Below are 27,522 nucleotides of genomic sequence, written 5' to 3' on the forward strand. Positions count from 1 at the left end.
TCTATAGCTAATCCGCTTTGTTATTTCTTTCTTCAAAACGTCTTTGGAAATCGCTTATCTCCAATGTCTAAGACTACACCTGCCATAATTGGTGCTCAGTATTGTAAGGACTTTCCCTTTTTAGATTCCGGTTCCCATTGCTATAGTTCTAGTCTCTTCCCCCTTCATTTTATGCCCAAGTGACTGTCCAGGCCTCCTGGACATTGCCTGGCTGCAGTTCCATCCTCCTTGGTACCACCCTCCTGGCTGTGGCCAAGCCATCCTGCTTCGAAGGCTGGGCTGCTCGCTGCAAGGCCCCCATCAGCTGTTGTACCTGGCTTTGGAAGCCCACAGGGCAGTTGTCACCACGCTCCCAGTCCCCTGCGTGCGCTCTGCTGAGTGCTGCCTCTAGCCTTGTCTGTGCCTCCTCTGTCTCTCCTCTGCTCACCCAGATCCTAACCATCCTTACTCCGATAGCCTGGCCACGCAGTATAGGAAGCATTTGCTTGTTTGCTCTCGTGCCTGCAGTAGCTTCTTCCTTAATTGGATTGTACGCTTCTTGAGGGTGGGAATGCTGTCTTGTCTGCGTGTCTCTTCCAGGGGTCATCGTATGTTGGCCACTGTGTGAGCAGTCAGCAAACACTTGATTGACACGCTTACCATGATCTTACAGTCATTGGCCTAGAAAATAATCAGTAAGAAGCACTTCCCTACCTTTGCCCCATTTTGAATTCTTTTTTCTGTATGTCTTATTGTCTGTCTCAGGCTGAATGTTCAGGACAAGACTGTATGGATTTGGCTAGGAAAAGAAACCCCAAACAGTATATTGTTAAAGGTGAATCTCATGGAAATGCCAAGTACCCTTTTGCTCTTTGGAAAGTGGGGTGGAAGAGGAGAGGAGTAGGTCTAGATGGGTGATTTGGTGATGGTGGTGATGGCACGTGTGGGTGGGGATGGAGGCCTTCCCTTGAGCAGGGGGTGCTCTTGAATAGCTGAGGACAGGCACAGCCTGAGGGGGGATTTGGGGTGCAGACCCTCCAGCGGCTGCTCTCTTGTTTTCCCCTTCTTGTCTCCGTTCTCCCACCTCCACCCCCAAGTCTGGGCCGCCTCCTCTGTGTTGGAGGTGATACTGCCTCCTTAAGTGGCACAAAGTGTGGGGAAGAGACTCTAGCAGTTGGGGGACGTGCTAAGGATGTAGACCTTCTCTTTATCAGGAGCTCCACTGAGCTGTTCTGGACCTGTTCATGGTTGATAAAGGAGCAGATTCTGTGGGTGTGAGACCATGTGCCCATCTACTTAGCGAAGGGTCACGGGGCCAAGAGTGTAGGAAGCAAAGTGGGGGTGGGGTGAGAGGCTGGATCCAGGGTCAGCTCTCGAGCGTGGGGGAGGGCTTCTGCCAGGGGACCAGCTTCGCCAGGTGTGACGCTCCTGCACAGCGAGATGGCCAAGGGGTTACTTCGTCTGTGCGTGGGCTGCCAGTGGGACCCAGCAGGAAGGAGGTTTATGTATTTGTTCTTTTTTTTAAAAAAATTATTATTTATTTATTTATTTATTATTTTTGGGGGCGCTGTGTTGGGTCTTCGTTTCTGTGCGAGGGCTTCCTCTAGCTGCGGCAAGCGGGGGCCACTCTTCATCGCGGTGCGCGGGCCTCTCACTATCGCGGCCTCTCTTGTTGCGGAGCACAGGCTCCAGACGCGCAGGCTCAGTAATTGTGGCTCACGGGCCTAGCTGCTCCGTGGCACGTGGGATCTTCCCAGACCAGGGCTCGAACCCGTGTCCCCTGCATTGGCAGGCAGATTCTCAACCACTGCGCCACCAGGGAAGCCCTGTATTTGTTCTTTATTTATCTTTTCAGCTCCTCAGGCTCTCTTATTCTCATACTTCATATTTTATCCATTAGCAAATTCTGTGAACTCCACTTTTGTATCTTGATCTGGAATCTGACCACAACCTACAGTGATACCGCTTTAGCCAAGTCACAGTCATCCATCCCCTGGATTTTTGCAGTAACCACCAAACCGGTTTCCCTGCTTCCCCCCTTGCACCCCTAGATGTATTGTCAGCAGCCAGTGGTCCTCACAGTGGCCTGCAAGGTCCCACACAGTCTGTTGTCCCCTGGCGGCACCATCCCACCTCCAGTCTTGCGTGCTGTTCCCTTGCAGGTAATCCCAGACCAGTCTGGGTGACGGCAGCCACCCTCCCCAGCCAGCACCTCCCGTTCTTCTCCCACACTGCGTTTTTCCTCCGCAGCGCATGTTTCCCTCTAATATGTGGGCGTTTGCTTGCCTGCTGTCTCCCCCACTAGAATGAAAGCTCCTTGAGGACAGGAGTGTTTGTCTTATTCACTCTGGTCCCCAGTGCTAGGCACGTGGGGAGTGAACAGCAAATACTTGTTGGCTTCATTCTCATCCATTTGTTCTGCATCCATTATGTTCTAGGAGCCAGGCTCTGGGGCCCACAGTGTGCAGACACACACACACTGAATAAGACATGCATCCCCCCGCCCCGCACAGTGGGCTCACTGCCTAGTGAGAAGCAAATGATGAAGTAACGACAGACAGCGTAGTGGGAAGGCAGGGAAGGAGGGCCGATAAGCCTCTGTAGGAGTAAGGATGGAACTGGCCATGCTGCACAGGGTAGGGCGGGGGGGGGGCCGCGAGCTGCCCGGACCATCTCTACCCTGGACATGAGGACCACTTACCTGGAGCCGGTCTGCTGCTCTTTGTGCACATCTTCTTTTCATCTTTTCCTGTGAGGCTCAGAGAGGATTGCCAGCTGCCTTTTGCTAATCAGTCAACAAATAGTAAATGCTCTTTTGCATACAAAGTACACTTCTAGACACTGGAATACTAGTGGGTCTTGAAGGCAGGGAAGGTGTCCTGAGTTTTTTCATTTTCATGTCAAATGAGTCCATTTCCTGTAAACTGTCCTTATGAGGTCTGTCTTACATGAAGTTAATTTTCTTTTTTTCTATACTCTCTGCAGGGTTTTTCCTCCCTTTATTGATCTATGTTTGTTTTTCTGTCCTAGAAGGATTCCGTCCCTACCAGGGGGGAATTTATTTCCTTAACCTACCTAATACTTGACTCGCAAAAACCATCCTGCCCTCTCCTCCCTTCTCCAAAGGGTAGGCAGTCATTGTAAATCACGCATGGTGCAAAATGGGCCGTAGGGCCAGGGCCACCACTACCTAAGCCCCCTTCTCATGGTCCGTTCTGGCCCTGCTGGTCGCAACGTGTTGGTGGTATGGTCCTCTCCACGGATGGACAGTTCAACTTGACCTTGGCTTTGGGGCAGAGGAGTGCGTCTGCTCCATCTTTAACGGGAGAAGAGGGTGAGGTTGGGCCAGCAGGGGAGACACCTTTGCGGGGAGGACACTTTCCTTCTTCTATAACTGCCTCTAGCCCTTGTTGTCTCTGACTGTTAAGCGTTTGCATTTTGGGGAACATAACACCACGTGGACTGAGCACCTAACCCGAGTAAGGGTGTGTGCTAGTTGGTGAGTTAATGGACAGAAGGGTTAGAGGTCTGCTGGCTCTGCGTTGGCGGGGCTTTTCTGCAGGAGGTGGTAGTAGATGAGCTGGCCTAAAAGTGTTAGAAGTTGAGGGTCATGGGGTTTGCATAATTTTAATTGGTGATGAAAATCTGTAGGTGAATATCACCCAAGAGGTCAAATCATGCCACCTCCCTGGGTCGGTGTATCCTGAGAGTTCAGTTATGGGTAACGTGGAATATTTAGTTGCTTGGGGATGAACCTTCCTTCCTCTTAACTCCGAGAAAAGCTCTGCTCTTTTTTAGTAGCAGGGCTTACCACTTAGGAAAGTCCAGCCAAAGCCGTTCTGTGTAAGCGGCCCCGTTGGAGTCTGTCCTGTTCTCCATGCAAGACTGTGCACAGTTCTGTCTCCTTCAGAGCTTCCTTTAGTAAATAAAGGTTAGTGTATCCGTTAGGGTTAGTTTCAGAACTGCTGGGAATTGCAAAATATGGCTTAAACATGAAAGAAGGTTTTCTCCATTATGTAAAGAGGCCTAGAGGTGGGAGGCTCAGCCAGTAGCCATTTCCGTGGTCATCAGGACGTTGCCTCCTTCTGTCTAGAAAGATAGAAGTTCTGGCCCTATTAGCTGCAGCATGTGGTCCACTCCATGGGTTGACAGGTGAGAGTTTAACTGACCTAACTCCACTGCCCTGGCACATGATTTCCATCCTTTAGGTTACCTGATGGTCAGACATGGCTGCTGGAGCTCCAGCCATCATATTTCTGTTTCCACGAAAAACACAAAACAGAGGAAGTGAAGAGAAAGACAAAAAGTTGCTCTCCCATGTAAGACAACTCCCTTAAAGGAGTCTTTCTGGAAGGCTCACACACCTCTGCTTATATCTCATTAGCCAGCACTTAGAAAACATGGTCACAGGTAGCTTCAAGGGAGGCTGGGAAGTGTGGTTTTGTACCATTGCTGGCCCTGATCAAGTTGGGGTTCTGTTGCTAAGAAAGAAGGCTTGCTACAGTGAGTGAGCGTGTCTGAGCTCTTTGCTGTAGCTGGCATGTCTCACATGAGTGTGCCCTGCTTCCTGCAGACGTCCGGAGGGACAGTGATTCTTTCTGTGGATACTGACTGGCTGTCCTTGCGTCTCTCCTTCCAGCTGAATGATAATCCAGTTGCAGGAGTCAGTTGGCAGCCTGGTGGGTAAGAGGGGCATGTATTTCTGGAGGTGACGTCTTAGTTGGCAGCAGTGGCAGCTCAGGCCTGGGCACACCTGGGAGGTTGCTGTTCTTACATCTCGGGACTCTTCCTCCCCTCCCCTCCCCGAACCCTGTTTTGATTAGAAGCTGTGATCGTGATGTGCGACCCCTCTTGGCTTCGCTGTGTCACTCACCGTTGCAGGTCCTCGGAGGAGTGGGTGCGACGTCAGTACAGTGAGAAGCTGATGTGTGTGTCCCTCTGCGGCTGTGTCTCCTAGGATGTCAGGGTCACAGAGGACACACTCAGGGGTCCGTCTTCCTGCTTATTTCTTCCGCCTTGCACGTACATATCCACAAATACCACCTCGTGGTCCAAGGTTTGGGCTTATGACTAAAAACCTGAAATTCCTAAATTCTCTGGACCCAAGTCCTCAGGAAACCTGGATCCTATGCTCAGCTCAGTGAGTTAATTGGAGTTCTCTCAGATCTTTTCCACTTGAAATCCTCAGCAGCTCTGTGATGTCAGCTGGGGACTTTTCGGGCAGGAGATGTATTTCCACCTCCCACCCCTGGCTGAAGTTGTCTAGGAAATTGTCCCTGACACATTGAGATGCGTAGCAGATTTGCGTTGAGCTGTCAAGAGAATTGTGGGGTTCATCTTAGAAAACGGTGCTCTCAGCAGCTTGAGAAAGTGTTAATTTGTAAAAATCAAACTAGCATATTATGGGATGCTGATAGGTGGGAATCACTGTGTGAGTGAGCGTAGGAGGCTGTCTTGGCTCTTAGATTTTGGTTGGTTCTCAGCTGGGCGCCTTTTTAGATGCCGTCTGTTTCTGCTGTACTAGCTTCTCCCAGTGCTGGTCTGCCTGCTAATCCCTGGCTGTACAGGACAGAAGGAAGGCTCCCTGTAGAGAGGGGTGGGTGGGCACGTCTTCCACAGGAACGCAGGGATAGAGAGGGGGCGGGGGCGGAGCAGACACACTGTGGCGTGGGTTAGGGTGGAATGGGGTTAGGGTTAAGGTTAGGGTTAGGGTAGGGTTAGGGTTAGGGTTAGGGGTTAGGATTAGGGTTAGGGTGGAATGGGGTTAGGGTTGGGGTTAGGGTTAGGGGTTAGGGTTAGGGTTAGGGTGGAATGGGGTTAGGGTTAGGGGTTAGGGTTGGGGTAGGGGTTAGGGTTAGGGTTAGGGGTTAGGGTTAGGGGTTAGGGGTTGGGGTTAGGGTTGGGGTTAGGGTTAGGGTAGAATGGGGTTAGGGTTAGGGTTAGGGGTTAGGGTTGGGATAGGCGTTAGGGTTAGGGGTTGGGGTTAGGGTTAGGGTTAAGGGTTATGGTTGGGGTTAGGGTTAGGGTGGAATGGGGTTAGGGGTTAGGGTTAGGGTTAAGGTTAGGGGTTAGAGGTTAGGGGTTAGGGTTAGGGGTTATGGGTTAGGGTTAGGGTTAGGGTGGAATATGTGGCTGCAGCTGCCAGTCCCTGTCCAGTGCTCTGATTGTCTCTCCGAGAGGTTGAGACTTAAGTAACAAAACCAGGATTTAAATCTGATTCTGTTTGACTCTCGGCCTGTGCCCTTAACCATGTCACATAGCTGCTGCTTCCTCTTTATTTCGTTCATTCAGCGAGTGTCTGAGTGCCTCTGTGTTCCAAGCATGGTTCTAGGTGCTGGAGACGATAGCAGCAAGCCAAACAAAGAAAAGTCCGTACCGTCGTGGAGCTTATTTTATAGCAGTGGGTAAGTTCCCACCACCTTTCACAGTTTCCTAACATGATATTTTGTATGAACACCACACTTCTTCCCCAGAGTGTTCCTTAAATGATTTTTCTTTTTCTCAAGCACTAGAACTAGGGGTTTCTTGTTTGTTGGCTATTGGAATATTGATCCCTCCCGCCCCCTGCTCCCAGCATCATAACTGGTTATTGGGACAGCTAAGACACAGTGCCTTATTGGAGTCCTGGGGCTCAGGAGGTCACCCATATCTGGGGTCTGGCTGTGCCTGTCATTTCCCTTCTTTCCCAGGGAAGGGTGTTCCTGGCTTACATGGAGTTGCTTTGTGTCCCCCACCCCCATCCCCTAGTTGTTGTTGTTGTTGTTTTAAATTTATTTATTTGGCTGCGTCAGGTGTTAGTTGAGGCACGCCGGCACGCGGGGTCTTTCATTGCAGCGCGCGGGCTGTTCGTTGCAGCACGCGGGCTTCTCTCTAATTGTGGTGCTCGGGCTCCGGAGAGCACGGGCCCAGTAGTTGCAGTGCATGGGCTTAGTTGCCCTGCGGCATGTGGGATCTTATTTCCCCGACCAGGGATTGAACCCGCATCCCCTGCAATGGAAGGCAGATTCTTTTTTTTTTTTAATTAATTAATTAATTTATTTATTTTTGGCTGTGTTGGGTCTTTGTTTCTGTGCGAGGGCTTTCTCTAGTTGTGGCAAGTGGGGGCCACTCTTCATCGCGGTGCTCGGGCCTCTCACTATCGCGGCCTCTCTTGTTGCGGAGCACAGGCTCCAGACGCGCAGGCTCAGCAGTTGTGGCTCACGGGCCCAGTTGCTCTGCGGCATGTGGGATCTTCCCAGACCAGGGCTCGAACCCGTGTCCCCTGCATTGGCAGGCAGATTCTCAACCACTGCGCCACCAGGGAAGCCCGGAAGGCAGATTCTTAACCACTGGACCACCAGGGAAGTCCCCCCTCAGTTGCTTTTGAGGGCTGGTTTCAGAGGTTCTTGTGTTCAGTTTATTTTAGGTGGTCACGTTCTTATTTTTTTCCACTGGAGTCTGGTTCAGGCCTTATGGATACAAGAGAAGGTTAGCTGAATGTTTTTGTCTGTCTTCAGATCAGGTTGAGGTGCCTGGAGACAGATGACTTCCCTTCTATAGGAAAGAGGAGGGAAAATGTCACAAGACTACTTTCCACTAAGAATAGCACATTCGTGAGATCTCTTGGATGCAGGTTTTCGAATTTAGTTTCCTGACGTGAGGCTGGAAGGCAGAGTCCCCACCAGCATCGTCCTCATCTCCAGGCTTTATTGAGTATTTTCTGTGTGTCTGGCACTGTGAGAGGTATTTTACATACGTTCCAGCCTCCTCTGAGGCCAGAAAAGGAAACAGAGGTTAAGAAACTCCCGCGGAGCCACGTGGATGGGGAAGGGACAGAGTTGGGGTTGAACTGAGGCTTCCCGACTCTTACACACGTCACACTCGGATGGTTGTCTTCCGCTCGTCAGCTGCTCTGCTGGGGCCGTGCTCCTCAGCTCTGAGTGGGGACCTGCCAAGCGGGACGTGCCAGCTTGTGTGGGCTCCTCTCCTCAAACGACAAATCACAAAAGCTCAGGGTTTTTGCAGCGTGACTGATTGGTTGTTTGATGTTTTCCTCCTTCTGTTTCCACTCCTCCCTCCCTTCCCCCAAATGTACCCAGGTTGGCTTAGGTCTGCCTTCTCAATTCTAGAATTGTGGCAAACTTTAAAAGGCTGGGAGAGTGGAATGTGGTGGGAGATTTGAGGAGGCTGCCTTTGCATGTCGGAGCTGGTCACTCACTCCAGAGGTTTCTGGTCTGGATGCTGGGACTTAACGGTGCCTTAAGGAAATTAGAACACACGATTGTCTAAAGGGTCTGTAGGGAGGTGCATGGGTCTTGGAGGTGCTGGGCCAAGCACCTATTTCAGAGAAGCTTCTACCTGTTCTGGGTGTTGGGGACTGGCTGCCTACAGGAGGTCTAATCACTTAGGTAGTCCTGGCCTGTCTTTACAGAAAAGGAAGCTGAAGCCTTGCCCTCACGGCTGGTGTGGTCCAGGGAGCTGTCGGGTCAGTGCTGCAGTCCTGTCCACCCTCAGTCAGCTCCGCCTAGGCTCTTGGGTTGGTTCACACAAGTGTGGGTCCAGTGGTTTGACTCTGCAGGGCACCTTTAGGAAGGGTTAAAACATTGAACCTCTAGAGGCAAATTAGGAGGTTGCTCTCTTATTTTCCCATAACAGAAAAATGTTTAACTTCGTGGCAACCTTGAGCCATGGCTTTCACTCCTCCAAACACACGTATTTGGTGTTTGACCTTGAACAGGTCTGTGGTTTCTTCTTTGTGCTTTGGGTTTTTCCTTTGGTGAAAGGGATATTAAATACCAGATATAGACAGTGGGGTGCTGACAAGAAAGGGAGAGTGTCATAAAGGGCCTCTCTATCTCTCAGACCCTTTAAGAGTAACGAATTGTCTTTTTATAGTGCTTCACAGCTTAAGAAGCATTTCACAGACATTGCTGAAATTGATTTGCAATAGTAGGGTAGGTAGGGCTTGGATTGTGATTTCCATTTTGTAAATGTACAAATGGATTGAGAGCAGTTGTGTGGCCTGTGAGATGAGCCCTGGTTCAGACCCCGTCCCTGTGGTGCGCACTGCGCTCCTGCCGCGCTGCCCTGCCTTCCCAGCGCGTGCATACTGTCGGGGCATCCTGGTGACCCCTCCTGCATCTGGCTCTTCATTTCTGTTTGCTGAGGAGCTTACTGGGCACCGGCAGAGCCACTTGGTCTGAGACAGCAGAGGAAGTGACCCAGCCCGGAAGCTGGGCCACGTCACCAGATGGCACAGTGGGAGACCACTGTTCTGGCCCTTCTCCTGGGAGACCCGTGTTAAGGAGGTCGACATAGGGTGGAGCTGACAGTGGGATTTCCTTTCCTGGTCATTACGGGATGGCAAGTATTTAAAAATATCTCGTGAACATTCTTTGGCTAGTGGCTGGGTGTGCGCCCAAGTTCATGGCCTTAAACCTCGGAGGGGCACCAAGTAGCCGAGTAGCTGAGGCTGCCTTCTGCAAGATGTTTATCACGGGTGTTGCCCTTTATTAGCCCAACACACTGAAGTTATTCCCTACCTCGAACTTACTCTCAGGCCGCTCAGGGCTCTTCAAGATAATTAAGTCTCGTAATTCTTGGTACCTAAGTAGTGATACAGTTTGGGAATATTTTTATCTTTTTTTACACAGACAGCTATCCCCTGAATGACCTGTGTTTCATGCTTCTCCTTTGCCTGAATTTTTTCGCTCCATCTAAAATACTATTTTCTCTCTTCCCAACACGGTATCCCAAACTTCTCCAATTCTACTCAGTCCTCTAAATGTAAAGGCTGTTTCTGATTCACTTCTTTACCTTCTCCAGAGCACCCCAGCCCAGGTAGACCTTTGAAATCCTTTGGCTCCTTGCTGCTCAGGAGCTTGTTCCCAGGTCGCCGCCTGGACCTGTGGCATCTGAATCTTCATTAAAAGGGCTCTCGGGTGATGGGTGTACGCAGAGGAGCACCTGCTCTCGGGCCTCCTGTCGTGTTTGTTTATCACCTTGTGTTAGAAGTTAACAGTCTCAGTATTTTGTCCTCCCCTTTGCAAATTTATCTTTTCTTTCTGATCTCTTGGCAGTACCTGATGCAGTCTTGGCACTGAACAGGCACTAATCAGTATCTGTGGGTTGACTGGCAGTCACCCTTCATTTAAAAAATTTGTCAGCATGTAGGGAATTGTATGAGAGATGTGACATGCATGCACATAAAAATATACTGCTAAAAGAGCAAGAAAATTAAGAGGAGACACAATAAATTTGAATGCACCGAGTGCGGCAACATTTGTGGAAGGGGCATAGGCATTGGAACCAGCCAACCCTCGGTAGATAAGTTCTCCCAGCTCCCTCACCTGCTGTGGGTATGCGGCCTTGATTATTCTCTCAAACCCTAATTTAATGGTCTGATCTCTAAAATGAGGGTGACAACATACTTACAATGTTGTTCTAAAGATAAAATGAGATAATGTAGGTAAAGCATACACCAGTGTTTGGCACATAATGCTCAGTAAGTGGTAGCCAGATGGTACAAAATGAAGGCATTCATGGACTCAACAATCGCTAGAAGTTTTAAAGCGCTTTAATTGGATTCTTGCTAGCCTTTGAGACATCCACTGTTTTATAAAATGGCTGAAATAGGGACAGCTTTCTAAGGGTCATGTTCCATCTGCCCCCCTTGTGGTCTCATGGTTTCCAGGATGTGCCCTCAGCTCTGGGGGACAAATCCCTATCTTCTGTATTCAGTGTCCCCAAGAACACCAGTCTCAGGGAGGTGCCTGGTACCAAATGCTGCCTGGCTGAGGCCTGAGGCTGTGAGGGGAGCAGCTGCCTTGAAACACCGTGCCCCCCCTGCCCCCTCCGCCCCAGGGTTTATGCTGCTGCAAACAGATGCACAGAACTACTAAACGGTGGAAGCTGACCTAAAGAACTGTCCTGGGAGCTCTCAGAAATGCAGTTAGAAAGTCAGCAAGGTTGTCGCAACACAGTGGATGCGTCCTCCCCCAAGCTCTTGCCCTTCCTTTGGGCCGGGAGGGGAAGGGGGGACTTGCCAGGTTACGAAATGATTTCTTCTTCTAGGGCAGGCGGTGGGATGGGAGTGGGGTGGTACAGGCATCCGGAGGTTGGCTTTGGGAGCTGCTGTGATACGGTGCGTGTACTTAGTGTTGGAGCGGAGGCCCGGGTTGTGTTCTGCTGTCTGCTGGTGTGCCCCCCGCAAGGCGGGGTGTACATATGTGGGTGAGTTCACAGATGTCAAGCTCTTTGAAGATGAAAATTGTTAAGTTTATCAGCTGGACTGTCACTTCCTTTACTCTTTTTTTTTTTTTAAGTTTTATTTATTTATTTATTTTTGGCTGCATCGGGTGTTCATTGCTGCACACGAGCTTTCTCTAGTTGCACTGAGCAGGGGCTACTCTTCATTGTGGTGCGCGGGCTTCATGGGCTTCTCACTGTGGTGGCTTCTGTTGTTGCGGGGCATGGGCTCTAGGCGCACGGGCTTCAGTAGTTGTGGCATGCGGGCTTCAGTAGTTGTGGCTCATGGGCTCTAGAGTTCAAGCTCAGTAGTTATGGCACACAGGCTTCGTTGCTCCGTGGCATGTGGGATCTTCCCAGCCCAGGGTTCGAACCTGTGTCCCCTGCATTCAGGGCAGGCGGATTCTTAACCACTGCACCACCAGAGAAGCCCCCTTTACTCTTTTTTTTAAGTCATCTTGTTTGGGTTTTTTTTCCCCCGTTTTTTAAATTGAAGTACAGTTAATTAACAATGTTGTGTTAGTTTCAAGTGTACAGCAAAGTGATTCAGTTATACACACACACATATTCTTTTTCAAATTCTTTTCCTCATTTTCTTTGCTCTTGGTTTAAAATAGAGTGTTTACCTTGTCTTATGCATTGGATCTATTCATATTTCACCTACTATGTTTGAACCTTGTTACAAGTCAAGTTAAAAAGTGTTTAACTCTTGAGGGGATTGAGACTTCTTCCTATACTTACGATTTTACAATGACAAGTCAGTGGAAAACCGGAATTAGCAGAATTCACTCTTCAGTTCAGGTTGGCGATTCTGTAACAGCTACATGTATAAAATACTCTGAAGCCTCGTGAAAAGAGGACATATCTTGGAGTTCAGAGTGAGGCAGGTGTCCGAGTGTTTTCCTCTCTCCTCTATACTCCCTGCTTGGTGAAGGGAGAAGGCTGGCCATGTCAGGGGAGTCGCGGTCATGCCGGTGGGCGGCCTCGGTCTCTGCGGGGTGAGTGGCTGTCTTGGCTGGTTCAGGCTTGCCAACAGTGCTGTGGGCTGCGAGGTTACCGTGCCTGACGGACGCAGGACAGATGTCCAGTCCAGCTGCGTGGCACAGAGCTGTGCTCCCATCCTAGATGGACGACAAACGACTTTTGTAGCGTATTTCTCTTCTGAGTCACGCTCCCACTTTCTTTGTGATTTAAAAAATGCCCTCCCTCCCACTTCTCCTCCAGGCTCCTCCGTTCACCTCTTTGCAGTCTGACGTGTGGAGGGCAGCATCAGGGCTCTCCAGCCCCCCACTTCCCACTTGGTCTGAGTGTCCTGTGCTCTGGCAGAGCTGTTTGCCGGAGAGCAGAGGGAGGGGCCTTCCCTTGGGAAGAGGTCAGGAAGGACCAGAGACTAAAAATAGGCAGCTTCTAAGAACCAGCTTACTGCTCCCTCAGCTCAGATGTGGTCCTCCTGTGATAACCGGGCTCAAAGTAGAGTGTTGCTTTTGGAACAAAGAGAAAGTAAATCAACCCTCATTAAAAGGAAGAAAGAGACAGATATCACCACAAAATACGGGTTTTTACTGTATGTTCCAGATAAGAGGGATGCTCCCAAATTGCCTGGTGGATTTAGATGTGTGTCCCCTGGTAATTCCGGGTGTGTGTGTGTGTCCACGTGTGTGGCACTAGGATGGTTCCGTGTGTCAGGTGCTGAGATGCTCTGGGACTGTGGGTAGGTGTTCTCACAGAGGCTCTTCCCAAGAGGTCTTTGCCACGCACGTGGAGAAGGATGTGTCCCATTTACAAGGCAACTCTCCTGACACTAAATGGAAGAAACTCCCCTGGGTCCTGTTTGTCCAGTAAATACACAGCCTGGACCCTTGTTCACACAGGAGGCGTACCAGCTGCAGAGCTGAGGGTCAAAAAGCCAGCGGTGCCAGCTCTTCTAATATGATAGACAAGCTGCCTTGTTCCCCTTTTTCCTGTTCTTTTAAAAAGTAGGGGTTCCCCCCACCAACCACAGAAAATGACGCCTTCCCTGGCCTTCGGGACTCTAGTGCAGATGTAGAAGGCGCTCCTGTGATTAGAGCCGGTGAGGGTCCTGGGGTGGCCAGAGGGCCTCCAAGGAAAAGACCTGGAGCCTGAGACGCCACTTGCCCTGGGTCCTTTACACCTGTTGTCACTTCTTCCTTCTCATGTTTAGTATCAACACCTTGTTTTTACCAGGGAGGATTTTCTGTCCTGACTTTCAGACTAGATTTTGAACAACTTCATAAGGGTATTGCAGTGTATCCCTCTGGACCTGTTTCTGCCTTTTCCCGTGACCTGAGAAAGTAGCTGTGTTCTCTCGAAAGCTGCCCCCGGCCCTGATCCTGCCCTGGCGTGGCTCGTGGCCAGACCTTCCGCCGTCCTGAGCGACAGTGAAGTGCTCGTGTGGTGCTTGGCCTTTATCACTCACTTCATCCCTTTTTCTTGGTCAGCCAGCTAAGTGTAGCCTCTTCTCTCTCTCACCCCTGCCTTCTCCGGTCTCTGTGGTCTTTGATGAGGTGGGCCGGGCTGGAACGGCATTCTTGGTTGGCTGGGGGTGCACATGGTGGGATGGGGGCACGCTGGTGCTGCTGGCAGGCCTGTGTGGAGGGGCCGTTGCTCTCTCGGAGCCCCTCTGTCCCCTGAGCCTCGGGCTCCTCTTTACGCCTTGATGTCTGAGCCTCACAGAGTAGCTTGTCCGGTGGAAGGGAGCAGTTTCCCCTGCTAATCTTGCTGTTGTTTTGTTCAGGGAACCGTGGAGTGTAAATGAGGGAGGCCCCTCTTCCTGTAGCAGGTGACTGTCCCGCTCAGGGGCTCGCAGCAAGGTGTGCCTCGGGGGGAGCCGGAGCCAGGGTGTCCTGAATATCGGTTTCGTCTCCCTCAGTGGCTGAGGGACAGGGAGCACAGGCCCCCGGATGGTTTTCAGACTTAGTCCCAGCTGAGCCAGGCAGGCAGCGTGGAGGCCTGCACCAGGGCACCGCTCCGGAGAGGAGAGGGTGGAGATGGGGTCGCACCCTGGGAGGGAGAGCCGGGGAAGTCTGGCCTGAAGTTAACATCAGAGCGTGCATTGATTGTTTAAAAAAAAGTCCGACCGCTTGTGAGACATTTCCGTTTAATGGCTTCTGATAGTATGTTTGTTGTTTATATTAACGTTTAGGAGCTCAGAGGGTGCAGTGACACTGTCAGAAGTAAATCATACGGTGATCTCAGTGACTGCTCCACCCCCAGCAGCGTGGCCGCCCCATCCTCCGATGGCTGTGTGAGGACCCAGCAGCCTGTGCCTCTCCCAGCAAGTGCGGTTGCACCCTATTTTCAATGAAAAATGCATCTTGCAGTGCCTCCCTCATGCCTTCTCACATGGCTGTACGTGAACTGGTGTAGTGCCCGCCTCTGGAAGCCTAGTCGCTTCGGCCTTTAATCTGAGTTGAGAGCTTGTCCTCCTTGCTGCCTGGCTGTGTCCAGCACTCTCGCCTGGTGGGTTCCCAGAAGAGCTGGCACAGACTGTGGCCCGGGCGAACCTTGCGTGGAATGTTGCCCTCGTGCCATCCGCAGCGCGGAGGCTGGGTCGGCCCCCTCCCTGCCTCGACTTGATTGTTTGGGACTTACTGTAATAATCTGCTTGAACAGGCAGAGAGACCACATTAGCTTGGCTGGCAGTCGTAAACAATGTTTGCTCTGTGAGTTTGCTCCCTCACCCCCACTCTCGGAGCCCTGTGTCCTCTGCCACCCCTCTCTCCTTGCATATTCTAACCTTGGCTAAACGGCTTCATTCATAATAAGATGGGCAGCATTTTCTGGGATGAAAATGGACTGAAAATAAGCAATTCCCAAGAACCTCCAGCTGTGATGCACAAGTAAAAAGTGTGTAGTTTCTGGGTAGAGATTTTAACTAATGTCTGGATAACCAAAGTATTTTCTTTTTATTCCATACTCCCTTCACTACTTTGGAACCCTATTTGAAAACACACACGTGCGTGTGCGCTCAGGTTAAAGAAAAAAAAAACTTTCCTAAAACTGACTGTTTTCTTGGCAGGGGGTGCCCTGCGAAGATTCCATTCATTGCCTCACAGAACAAGGGCTTCTACTGTCAGTCTTTGCACAGGTGTAGGGTCCTGGATGGTCTGTTGCTAATACCTAGGGAATTTGGGGGTTTCTTTATTTTTTCCATAGACTAGTTTTTTCCCTCTTCTTCTCACTTTTCTTTTATAGTTTAACAGAAACAGGGTAAGAGAAAACCCTGCCTCACACCCGCACTGCCTTTTGCAGTTTGACAATTGCAGTGGTTGGTTCCACAGACAAAACCTGCTCCACCTTCTCTGCGTTGATTGGTGGCTGATGATGTCATGGCATAAAGCTCAAACTGACTGTTTTCTCTGTGGGACAAGCCCCCAAAAAGCAGACAGCAGAGCTCTTGCTCTTTTGTTGCTTCTAGTCCATGCTATCACAGGGGATAGAGAAAGGTGGGAGCAGAGCTGTGGCTGCAGATAGCTTTGATTTATTTCTAAAGCTCAGTCGCAGGTACCTAGAACAGGAGGCCTTCTTATACCTGGAAAGAGCCTTTGTTTTTCATGAGAGCACATAGTACTTTTTGCACTGAAGGGATTTTGTTGTTTCTGCCTTAATCTTCTCTGTTAAGAGAAAGATAGAGGCATTTTCTTTTTGTTTGTTTGTTTTTTGTTTTTTGTTTTTTGTTTTGGCTGTGTTGAATCGTTGCTGTGCTCGGGCTTTCTCTAAGTTGTGGTGCGTGGGCTTCTCATTGCGGTGGCCCCTCCTGTTGCGGAGCACGGGCTCTAGGCGTGTTGGCTTCATCAGTTGCAGCATGTGGGCTCAGTAGTTGCGGCACGTGGGCTTCAGTAGTTGCGGCGCACAGGCTTCAGTAGTTGTGGCTCGTGGCCTCAGTAGTTGTGGCTCACGGGCTCCAGAGCTCAGGCTCAGTAGTTATGGCACACGGGCTTAGTTGCTCTGTGGCATGTGGGATCTTCCCAGACCAGGGCTCGAACCCGTGTCCCCTGCATTGGCGGGCGGATTCCCAACCACTGTGCCACCAGGGAAGTCCCTAGAGGCAGTTTCAAGGAAACTATTCTAGTGGCCCAAGAAAGGGTAGGAAGAGGAGTTAATTTCAGGAAAATAAATAATAATTGGAAAAATTTCACTTGGTTCCTCACAGAGCTTGGGAACTCTTGCTGTCAGCATGCTTTCATCGTAGAGGTAAACTTAGCTATAGGGTGACAACTCTAAGGTAGATTAAGGGAATGGTACAGCCTCAGAGTTTTGCCCCTGATTTAAAGAGCCCAAGGAGCAAAAGTTTCGTGTGAATTTACTCTTAGTGGGCCTGATGAGATTTACCTTCACCTTGGACCTTCCTGGGCCTGCTGTGGTGCAGTTGGGCCATTAGGGTTCCAGCAGAGCGGGCCTGGCCCGGCAGGGCTGCCTTGGTTGTCGCTGGGCTGGGCTCACCTCGTACTGCCTGGGAGAATTGCTGGAACTATGGGACACTTGCCATCTCCAGCTGCTCCAAGCGTCTGGGGGCCTCATGGAGAGGCCAGGCTCCTTTAGGGGTCTCTGCAGCTGCCGGCACCAGTGTCCATCCCGTCAGGGGTCCGTTGCTGTCTCTGAGTGTCTGAAAGCCTGTCTCAGGTTCTCATATGATCATGGCCAAAGGACCCAAAAAGTTACTTCAGGACACATTATTTTCAACCCACCTTTCTTTTCTCAGACTCATGGTCAGACATGAATTAGCACTGACCTTAATGACCATTTCCAAAAAGCTTGCCCGGAAAGGGCTCACCACTCTGGTAAGAGGGACAGGACTGGACAGGCGTCCCTGCCTACCCACAGAGTGGCCCTTGGTGGGGCCAGGCTATATTTACCCTCTGCGGGTCCCCAGGGCTTTGACTTGTCAGGTGAAAGGAAAGTCCAGCTGGCCTGGCGGCCACATCATTCATTAATCTGCCTTCACCCATGTGGACTGTGCTCCCTGCAAACGTACAATCACTGGGCCGTCTTCAGACAGCTGTGGTGTAACTTCACCTAGGAGGGACAGAACGTCACAGCTGGTTTACATCTTCTAAACAAAACACCCTCAGAGGCTAAGCAAGGCACTCCCGCAAGCCCGGTGGAGCACGACTCACTTCTTTTGTCGGGCAGCTCTTCTCCTTCCGTTACCGTGTTTTGAGGTTTCGTAGGGCTTTGACGATGAGGTGGTGACGTGTATATAGGGGAGAAAGCCCGTCTGAAGTGGGCGAACCTCTGATTTTTCAGCCACATGTGTGCCGTGTTCCCAGGTTGGCCTTCTGTCTCCCTTCTTCTCTGCCTTGTTAGCACGTGAGGATCACTGTGGGGGGGACCTCCCGCCGCTGCAGAGATTCTGATTTGATGGCTCTGGGGTAGGGCCTGAATATTACATTGGTAATATTTTTTTCAGGTTCCTTGGTGATTCTCATGAACAGATAGCTAATATCAGAGTATAGGAAAATGTCCCTGTCTTAGTTCACACACCCCAAAAGTGGCACACTTGAAGCACGTGGTAGTTCTTTCCCATCATGAATGTTTATGTCCCATAAATAGGGAATTGCCTAAATTTTATGAACAATGACAGCTGTCACCCTGGTGTGGCATTTGAAGCTCTGCTCGTCTCTGCTTTCTCTCTAACTTCCATCTTTGCAGGGGAGCCCTTGAGCGCTGGGAAGAGCGCAGTTGTAGGGTCTTATGGGGGCCTGTCCAAGCCCCAGGCGCTTTCCTCCAGAAAAACAGAATGCGGATGTGCTTGAGGCGCTCGAGACCTCGGCCTGCTGCTGCCGTCACCGCTGGTGGGAAAGCTTCGTCTCCACCCGTGAGGACACCTGCTTTTCCGCTTGGTGACAGTGGCATTAGTGTTCCCGTTCACGTCTCTAACGGTGAACCCCTGGGTCTCCTTGGGCAGTGGCAGGCCAGAGAAGGATGCTGTGGGACAGCTCTGAGCGTCGTTTTCCCCACAGTCTCCAAGAGGAAGGCTCGTCACTGGTCTCCGAGAACAGGAGCCGCCGTGGGTGTGGTCGTGCTGTGCCAGCCCCTCCTGTGCCAGAGGCGGATGGGGGGAGATGCGCCACCGCCCGCCCCCCAGTCCTCTGTCCTGGGGCCTCTGCGCACAGCTGGGCATCTTGGGCGTTTTCAGTGGGCAGGTGGGGGAGCAGATTGACTGTTGTTCTGCCAGGATCTGACATCGTGAGAGTTTGCTTGTTTGGGCTTGTTTTATGTTATTTACCCTGATAGGTAGCTCTCTGTGCACATTTGACACTGCCTGTCAGAGGCAGGGTTTACAGCTTTTCCTTTGAGAAATTAGTCCATAGATCTAGAAAATGTTCTTCAGCTGCTTGAGTATTCTCTGCCTAATTTCTCCCCCTTCTCAGCCTAGTTTCCCTTTTTTATCCCTGCCGAGGCTGCCCTTGCTTCTGTATTTACACAGCCTTGGGTTTATGCTACCTTTACCTCTTTCCTCGTGATGAAGTTTTTTAAAAATTCTTTTTCTCCTAAGAATGTTGTGTTCTTTCATATATGTATATATATATATTTTTACATTTATTTTTGGCTGCGTTGGGTCTTTGTTGCTGCATGCTGGCTTTTCTCTAGTTGCGGCGAACGGGGGCTACTCTTCATTGCAGTAGGCGGGCTTCTCACTGCGGTGGCTTCTCTTGTTGTGGAGCACAGGCTCTAGGCGCACAGGCTTCAGTAGTTGTGACTCACAGGCTCTAGAGTGCAGGCCCAGTAGTTGTGGCGCACGGGGTTAGTTGCTCCACGGCATGTGGGATCTTCCTGGACCAGGGCTTGAACCCGTGTCCCCAGCATTGGCAGGCAGATTCTTAACCGCTGCACCGCCAGGGAAGCCCTTTTTCATATATTCTATCACTGGACTTGATTATCTCATGGGACTAGTCCTTCCATGTTCCCTCTGATCTTTGAGTTTGGCTTTTCTTCAGTTGTGTTTTATGGATTTAATGGCCTTCATCAGGATCAGTTCTCTTCTTTATAGGTTGACTCACAAATGCTTGTCAACTATAAGAAGTCTTGTTTTTTTGAAGTTGTGTTCAACTGGCCCAGAAAAGTTATTAACATGGCAGCTGATTGATACTTTGAAAAAAGTCAGACCTTGGTCCTCAGAAGTGCTGTTTTGTATAAGAGGATGGAGTGGTAGTGTCTGGAGGAGACAGTGGGGGTCAGTGGGCACCAATCACATCAGCTCCTAATACACAGCCCCTGCTTGGGAACACCAAAGAGGATGTGCCTTAGGGGAGGGTTATCTGAAGCAAGGATAGAGACGAAGCTCTGGAGATGAGGTTGAGTGTGTAGGGGAGTTGGCTGCGTATGTAGCCATAGTTAGAGAAGGCACAGTGGTTGGATTTGAGGATTGAAGGGAGGAGAGAAGGAACAGGAAGTTCAGAGCATTATGGGGATAATAGTGTGATGACACAAGAAGCTCAGGGGTCTTACACATTTGGTGTTGACTATTGAAAATAACAATAAGGGGTTTGGTAAATTTGGGGTCAGTTCTCTTTGAGAAGAGTGGGCACTAGTCCTAGTGGTAATCTTGATCACTTATTACTCAGTACAACTGCTAAATCTTTTTCACTTCTATTCAAACCCAACCATAGCAAGCTGAATGATATTCAATATTAACAACCCCTTATTGATTAGATACATATAGGACTTGAGATTTTTTTATATTACAAAAAATAAGGTAATTAATTTTAGATTATCTTTGGTTAATCATTAATTATGACATTTTATTCTCATTAAATAAATTATGCAGATCAGCTTAACTAGAACAAGTCAGTCACCACAGTCCCAACATTATTGTTTTTATGTTTTTTATAACCTGTGATGAAATTATTATTACTCATTTCCCTTGTCTTGAAAATATAGTACATGTGTATACCTTTACTTAAAAGATACAAGTGAAAATCTTTAAAGGATTTAGCAAATAAATTATTCACAGTTTGATTATTTCATTTTGCTAATAAAGGAAGAAAAAGTGCTCTATGTTTGAAAAACAAAACTAAACCAAACCCAGACTGTGGCACTTTCTTGACCAGGCTTTTGTCCTTGGCCTCAGAGTTGGAAAGTCCAGGGACCTTCTCCAGTGATCTGGAGGCGTGTTCCTCCCCAGAAGTAGTACAGGACTGCTGGTTGTGATGACATGACTTGTAGGGCTACTTGGAGGAGTGTGAGTCCTTCAGTAAATACAGCACATACTCCTGTGTCTGCCTAACGGGGCTCAGATCTTTAGTGTGTGCAGCGGGGTCGATGGTTCCAGATGTCTCTCGAATGGGTGTCTAATGTTTCTGTGTTGTCTTGAGGGAGGTGCCTGTCGACAGGCAGTAGTGGATGGGACTGTTTGCTTCAGAGGAGGGCACTTGTTCTAATTTAATATAAAAATAGGAGCCTAGTTTCCTGAGTCACTCTCTAGCCAGGAAGGCCTTTCATTTCTAAGTGTGGAAAGAAGTATTTGTCTGATTCCTTTGGAAATGATTGTCTGGTGCCACCTTTCAGAGTTGCAGAGACAGGCGGCCGGGTTTGTTTAGTTTTTGCTTGTTCTTCACAAGGTACACAGAGTTGAGTCAGAGCCCTTCCCCGGCTGACTTCACTGTCTGTGGTCCACACAGTTCTCATGGGCCTCGGATGGCAGGGATGCACGGCCATCCTTCTCTCCTGTGGCACCTCTGTGTGCACCCCTTCTTACACGTGGGTTCTGCTCCTCGCCAGGTGTATGGTTTGCTGGGTGGGGTCACAGGCTGGATTTCAGCCCCTGCACCCCTTCCCCTTAACCGGGAGCTAGCACTACTCCACATGGTGGCCAGGGGCAGAGCGTAGTATTCATTCAGAGTCATGGGCTCCAGTGCCTGTGTAGATGTGTCTTTATCCTGTGCTTCTTGTTACCCAAATGGGTCTTGCTGCAAGTGCTGAATGTCCTTGAGTTTTCTTCTAGAGCCAGGGGCACTGGTGGGGAGAGCAGTACACTTACCTTACAAGTGAGAAGTGGTCTCACCCTCTGCCCAAGTGCCATTTAGTCCTTTCAGACTCCGGTTATCAAAGCATCGTCTTAGACTGAGGAACTCAAACCTTTTGACACCCAAATCTTTTGCTCAAAATTGTATTTGGCCCCAGAGTTCAGCACAGTTATCCGCCAAGTTTAATGTTGGCAAGGGCAGCATTGTAAAGGGGCCCCACTCCGCCCCCAGGTCTGTTCCTCAGAAGTGGGTGGAGCTGCTAGTGTTCACAGCTGAGCGCCGCTGATCTTGGTGGTGTAACAAGTCAAGATACGGAGCGTCCAAGGCCCAGAACAATGTCCTTTCCCATTGGGTGCTCTGGTCTTCCTAGAATTTGTGTTCCTTTTTTTTTTTTTTAAAAGGCTGCGCCGTGAGGCATGCGGGATCTTAGTTCCCTGACCAGGGATCGAACCTGCGCCGCATGCATTGGAAGTGCAGACTATTAACCACTGGACCACCAGGGAAGTCCTTGTGTTCTGTTTTTGACACACTAGGGACCTTTGGGAAGAGGTGGGGACAATTTGGGCTTTAGAGTGAGGCATTCCTATGTTTAAATATTGTCATTTTCAGCTTACTAGCTGGGCAAGTTAATTACCCCTCTGATCTCAGTTTTCTCATCTACACAATGAAAATCATAAGAGTTCTTTATAGGATTGTGTGAGGACCAAATGAAAAGATTGTGAAGTGCCAGCACAGTGGCTCGGCACATAGGAGAGTTCAATAAATGGTTATAGGTATTATAATCAATAAGAGATGGCCAAAAAGTCTCTTAAACCTCCTCCTTCCAAAGCAGGGAGTAATGGTAAAGTCTTACATTTAGCCTGAAATCTAGTGGCTATAATCGTTTACAAGAGGGAGAAGAGAATAGTGGCTTTTTAAAAATGGTTCGTTTTGTTCCTTCATATCTTGACCGCTTTAATGCTGGGAATAAGATATGGCATGGTCCTTGTCCCTGGGAACTCACAGATCTGGAGACGGTCATATAAACTGGTTCCTGGAGTGTAATTGAACCTTACAGGCACTGTGATAGACGTCACTGTGGGACATGGTACAGTACGCAGTCTACCTCTGATAGCAGTCATCCTTTTTTTCCTTTCCTGCTTTGGACTGGGCTTGTCTTTTTACAATAAGTATGGGACTGAAGTAGATGTGGGAAAGCTAGACTTTGGCATTTTCCAGCTTAAAAAAATATCCTTAGAGGATTGATGGGTCCTTGGAAGGACCTGTAGTAGAAGAGTTCCTCACTTAAACGAAATGATGAAAGGAAGCAAAGGGAGGTAATGGAGAGAATATAACCAGTTAACCATGGTGCCATTGGTAGCTCGTTGTGTGACTCAGGACAGGTGGTGACGCGAGCGCCCGCCTTCAATGCTCATAGGCTTGTGTGAGAAGGAAGTAGATAACTTGTGTGGAAATACCTTGTGAAGCATGCAGTGCTGCTGCAGTGTGGGGAGAGTCGGGGATGGGCTTCGTCCGCGCTGGAGGGAGGCCCAAGCCCCCTCTTGTCCTTCAGACCTGCTGTAAGTTACCTGCTCAGAGAAGCTTCCGTGACCAACTTATCTTGGGTCCCCTCCTATTAGTCTAGGTCACCGTAACCTGTGCATTTCCTTCCTGGCACTCATATTTTGTAATTACAGTTGACCCTTGAACAACGCGGGGGTTGATCTGTGTATAATTTACAGTCGGCTCTCCGATCCTTGGTTCCTGTGTATCTGCGGGTTCTGACAGTTTTTTGGCCATGCTACGCGCGGCATGTGGGATCTTAGTTCCCCGACCAGGGATCCAACCCGCGCCCTCTACAGTGGAAGTGCAGTCTCTTAACACTGGACCTCCAGGGAAGCCCCAGTATCTGCAGCTTCGACCAGCCACAGACCGTGTAGCTCTGTAGTATTTACTATTCACAAACATTGTGTGTAAGTGGACCCACGCAGTTCAGACCTGCACTGTGCAAGGGTCAGCTGTATATGCTTGTTTATTGTCTGTATCATCCAGCAGACAAGGGCAAGCACCGTGTTTTTATTCACCAATGTAAATTCAGTGCCAACCGTAGGACCTGACATATACCATATATTCAATAAACGATTTGCTGAATGGAGTAAAAGTCGGCAAAACACATTGGTCTTTGGAAAACAGTGACTTTGGGGATGCCCATGTATGCACTGATCCTCGTGTGGGTACTGGGGTGCAGAGGAGCGTCTGTACCCAAGACCGCTGTAGCATCAGCACCAGAGTGTGGGTTCTGGATTCACAGCGGGGACTTCTGCCTCGTCTCTGCACCCGTCCCGCGCGTGCCTTTCCGCCCATTTGAGACTCCTAACTCACTTGCATTCAGGTGCACATTGACTGTGGTGAGTCGATCCCTTCAAAAGGGAAAACCCCCTCTGGACGATGGAACTTGGTTCCAGGGAGTCGGCAGCTTGCCAGACAGGGAGGATGTGTCCTGTTGGTGTCTAGAGACACACATCCAGGCTCTGGCCACACCCACCGGGCTCCCAGCTGTCTGCTGGGCCTTAGCCAAGCAGTGCTTCTTCCGGTCCTTCCTTGGTGTGAGGGGTGTAGTGTAGATTCCATTGGTGTGCACTGCTGGGTGGCCCTCAGATTACTGTTCTCTCAGGGCATGGAAAAAATACCCTTTTTTTGTTTGTTTTTTGACTTTTTTTTTCCTTTATTTAACGGTGGTATAATGAATGTTCTTAAAGTGCACGAATCCTAAGTATGCAACATACACACACACAGATGTATATATGTATAAACCCCTGTATGTATCCAGCAGGGTGTTCAGCTGGGAGTCGAGCCATATGAAATTTGGGGGCTAAGGGATTTATTACAGAAATTAGACCTTACCCACTGCGGGAGGTGTTGGGACAGTGAAAGTCCAGATGGGGGGTTGGAGGTCACAGGGGAGTCACTCCCCAGTCTGCCTGAGGCATTGGTGTGGGTGGACAGGGCAGAGCTCCTGGCGAGCTGCTGTCCAGGGGGGTCCATCGGGTGTCTGTTGGTCTGGGTAAGGGGTGAGAAGGGAGAGCTGGGTGGAGCGTGGGGGAGAGCAAGGACGGGCTGGAACCCCGCGCACTTCTCTGTCTCTGTCCATCGCCACGTCTGACTGCCGAGACCTTCGTGGAGGAGTGGCTGCTGCGTCCAGTCCGTCTTCCAAACCTCACGCGAGTTCCCTTTTTGGCCGGTTCTAACTCAGAACTCTGGGGGTTCTGGGAAACGTAGTTCCCAGCTGAACCAAGCCAAGCCGGCACTGTCTGCCACACTGTGTGACCACCGTCCAGAACAGGATCCCAAAGGCGCCCGCCCTCTTGCCCCTTCTGAGACAGTAACAACACCCCCCCACCCCCAGCCATTATTCTGGACGGACTTCTTCTACTCCATAGATTTGTTTCTGTTTGTTTGTTTTTGTTTTTTTGGCCGCAGCCTGTGGGATTTAGTTCCCTGACCAGGGATTGAACCCGGGCCCTAGGCTCGAGAGAGTGTGGAGTGAGAGTGCGGAGTCCTAACCACTGGACCTCCAGGGAATTCCTTATTCCATAGATTTGAATTGTGTTTGTCCTTGGTCTTTACAGAGATGGAGCCCGGCACTGTGTTCTCTTTTGTGTCAATATGCCTTCGTTTGCTCACCATTGATCTATGCATTTCATCCACGTTGCTGCATGTTGCAGTAGTTCATTCCTTTTCACTGCTGCATAGTATTCCATGGCTGCTGCTTATTTCTCATTTTGTATTTTGGTTATTTGGGTTGTTTGCATCTTGGAGTATTATGAACTATAATGCTCTATATAATACGTGTGTGTGTGTGTGTGTGTGTGTGTGTGTGTGTGTGTGTGTGTGTGTGTATAAAATGCTATAAACATTCTTGTACTTGTCTTTTGGTCGACATAGACATTGATTTCTTTCGGAAGTATCCTCAAGAGCAGCATTTCTGAGTTTTATGGTAGAGTTTGTTCAATTTTAGGAACTACTACTGAACAGTTTCCCAAAGTGGCTGTATAGCTTACACTCTGGTTGTTCAGCTTACGTTCTGAGTGTCTGGTTGTTCGTCATTCTAATGGGCAGGCGGTAGTTTCTCATTGCAGTTCTGATTGACATTTCATTGATGACTAATAATATTGGGCACCCGTTCAGGTGCTTTCTGGCAATTTGGATGTCTTTTTTTTGTGAAATACCTGGTCAGATCTTTTGCTTAATTTTCATCGGGTGTCTCTTTCTTACTGTTTACTATGAGAGAGTACATATTCTGGATATGAGGCTTTTTTGGTTACAGGTAGCCCTTTGGCTTTAAGGAGGTGTGTTCCTTCTGAAACTGGGAACAGATGGGGTTCAGGCATGTTTGAGGAGGGAAGCCTTTGGACAAAACGTGGTTATTTATTGCTCCTTTCTTGGGAATTAACGCGTTGTAGGTTTGGAAGTTAGCAACTCAACTTACTTATGGCTTTAAAAATAAAATATTGGACTCACAAGTATTTCTGCTGCTTTTTAAAAATACAGTTTATCTTGAACACTAGAAGTATATACTCATAAACCAAGAATTCATTCTGTAGAGATCTGAACGTTTGTCGTGGCTCTGACACTCTGCTAAATGCTGAGGATAGAGACCTGAGAGAAACTTGCTTCCTCCAGGAGCACAGAGCCTAGTGGGAACAGAGGAAGAATCTGTGCCCAGAGAAGGGAGGAGCGAAGTTGTTGAGAGAAGGGCTCAGCGGGAACGTGGAACCGAAGCCCTGATGGATGGTGAGTAGGTTCACAGCCATCATCGGCCTTGGTGCAGAGAAGATCGGAGGAGGTTGAATGTGTGTGCAGGGTGGGGAAGCGTGTCGTTGGCAGTGAAACAGGACGCACGGGGAAGAGTGAGGTGTGTCAGGGGCAGCGAGTGAGGGGGATGAAGGGGAAGCGGGTGCTCTGGCCGCCAAGGAATTTAGTCCATCAGCGAAGCGTGTCTCAAAATGTGTAAACAGAGGTGTGGCATGATGAGATTTGATTAGAAAGATCACTTTGGAAGAAATACAGCATATGAATTAGAATTTCAAACTTGAGACGGGGTCTACAAACTCGTACACCGGTGTCCATAGCAGCATTACTGACAATAACCAAAAGGTGGGCGTGAGCCAGGTGTCCGTTGGCGGATGAACACGCACATACAACGGAACATTCTCAGCCGTGAGAAGGGATGAAGTTCTGCTGCCTGTGACAACACCAGTAAACGCTGTGCTAAGCCAGACAAGCAGACACGAAAGGACACATATCACCCGCTTCCACTTATACGAGGCGCCTAGAATAAGCACATTCACAGAGACGGAAAGTAAGATAGAGATTACCAGCGGGTACAGGGAAGGGGGACATGAGTGGTCATTATTTAACGGGTACCAAGTTTCTGTTGGGGTCATGAAAAGTTCTGACGATTATTATACTACATTGTGAATGTACTGAAATGCACACTTAAAAATGGTTAAAATGGTAAATTTTGTATATATATTACCACAAAAAGTAAAAAACCCCACCTTGAGACAGGATCTGCATTTAGGAGATCTAGGTAGAGTCCAGGTAGAGATAATAAAGTTCAAGGCAACGAGGTTGGGAAGGAGGGGATATGTGGAGAGAAATTTAGGAAGAACAGATGGCAGTTCATCCGGTCCCGTTCTGCATTCTCTACAGTACCACACATAGCACAGCCCCTGACATTCTGGGGGCGACGAGAAGGACATGCGGAGTAGGGCAGACGTGAAGGCCGGTGCCTGGAGCTCTGGCTTGGGTGGATGGCAATTTTACAGGGGTTGCAAGTCAGGGGGATGGACCAGTTTGGAAGAGCAGATGAAGAGTTTTTCCTGAAACCACACGTGAAGGTGCCCCGGCATATTCTGCTGGAGATGCCCAGGAGGGAGTTACAGAGAAGGTGCAGAAGGAAACAGAAAGGAGGAGGTCCAGGGACGGAGGCCTGGGGGCCCTCAGTGGTCTTCAGTGCGGCAGAAGTCGGAGGAGCGTCCGGAAGAAACCGGCGAGGAGAGTTGCGCTGTGCAGCCCTTCACCCTTTGTCAGATTGGCTTTCTCGTTGCTCTTTGTAGAGTCGCCCTCCTCTCTTGGTGTCCCCTCTCCACGCCAGGCTGTCGGTAGGAGGGCCCAGACATCCTGAAGGTGCTAAAGGCGCGGTCGCCAGATGGGTGTGCGCTTCTGTGTGGTTCCATTGTGTGTTGGGAAGTTGTAGACCTTCAATCTGCTAACGTTTTCTAACTTTCTGATTCCACTATCCCTTCATGCTGCTTTTGCTTACATTCTGCATATGAAGAAAAAT

The 27,522-nt window shown here is 49.5% G+C and overlaps 1 protein-coding gene across 13 annotated transcripts in view; it reads left to right on the forward strand.

Annotated features, from left to right (window-relative positions):
• Positions 1 to 27,522, forward strand: part of MICAL3 (microtubule associated monooxygenase, calponin and LIM domain containing 3) — a 177,055-nt gene that overhangs the window by 29,657 nt on the left and 119,876 nt on the right. The window contains exon 1 of one of the 13 annotated variants that reach the window (XM_068560329.1): positions 25,911 to 25,967. The exons of the other annotated variants lie outside the window; for them this stretch is intronic. The gene's annotated coding sequence lies outside the window, so the exon portion shown is untranslated. Of the gene's footprint in view, positions 1 to 25,910; positions 25,968 to 27,522 lie in introns of those variants that run through there. 13 annotated transcript variants of the gene reach the window in all.

Source organism: Eschrichtius robustus, chromosome 13 (assembly GCF_028021215.1).
Source record: "Eschrichtius robustus isolate mEscRob2 chromosome 13, mEscRob2.pri, whole genome shotgun sequence".
Taxonomy (NCBI): Eukaryota; Metazoa; Chordata; class Mammalia; order Artiodactyla; family Eschrichtiidae; genus Eschrichtius; species Eschrichtius robustus.